We start from the raw sequence: 892 nt of genomic DNA on the forward strand, positions 1-892 counted from the left end.
CACACACCGTGATGGCATGGTGCACCGCGTTCCATATCTGCGACATGCTACAGAGGCCGGTTGACAGTCGTTCGAGCAATGGACATCGCATACGTACGGGGGCCACCTTCCACGTATTGTCTAGGCGTGCACATTTTGTTGCGTGTATGTGGGCAGACGTAGTGTGGCGTGACACCTGACACAGGCATGCAATAATCGTTGAAGTTGCAAATGGCGATGGACGCCTGCGTTTTCTGGTGAAGTTACGCAAATGAACAAATGGTAACCTGTTGTGGTGCGGTTGTTCTCGCTAGGGGTGAATCGGTGATGGCGACGATAGGTTGAGGTACTAACCGGTTGTTCCAGCGATACCCACCATGCCGACGAAACTGAACGGCATCTGGGTGTGAAGCGATACGCGGCGGTGGCTGGGTGGGACCGTCCCCGGCCGGTGAGGGGGCGCCTCCCGGCGTGCTGGCCGCGCGGTGCGTGGGCGCACGCGCTACAGCCGGCTGGTGGGGGCGGCCAGTGGCAGGCGCGCCGGCCGACGGACGCGGCAGGCGTCGCAGCTGCGCGCCGGCGCACCCTGCGCGCGGCGCCGTGCGGCCAAAGTAGGTCCTCGCGGGCCCGGTGCGAAGCGCGGTGGACATCTTCAGTGTGCTGGTCCGATTGAGGACTGTGTGCGTTGAGGATGCGCCGCCGCCCGGCGCTCGGCGCCGCGACGCCGTCTGCTGCTCGGTCGCCCCAGCGGTTCTCGCTGGTGGTTTGTATCGCAGCTGTGCGGATGTGTTGGCGCGTGCGCTGTGCTGGGAGAGTTCGCTTCGGCACCCAAGTGGGGCTTTTGTCCTTCTGTGGCGCTGGCGTTGGAGCTGCCGGTCACCGTAGGTGGCGCGTGTTGTCTCCCGCCGGCAAT

This window comes from Schistocerca piceifrons, unplaced genomic scaffold, assembly GCF_021461385.2.
Source record: "Schistocerca piceifrons isolate TAMUIC-IGC-003096 unplaced genomic scaffold, iqSchPice1.1 HiC_scaffold_1218, whole genome shotgun sequence".
Lineage (NCBI taxonomy): Eukaryota > Metazoa > Arthropoda > Insecta > Orthoptera > Acrididae > Schistocerca > Schistocerca piceifrons.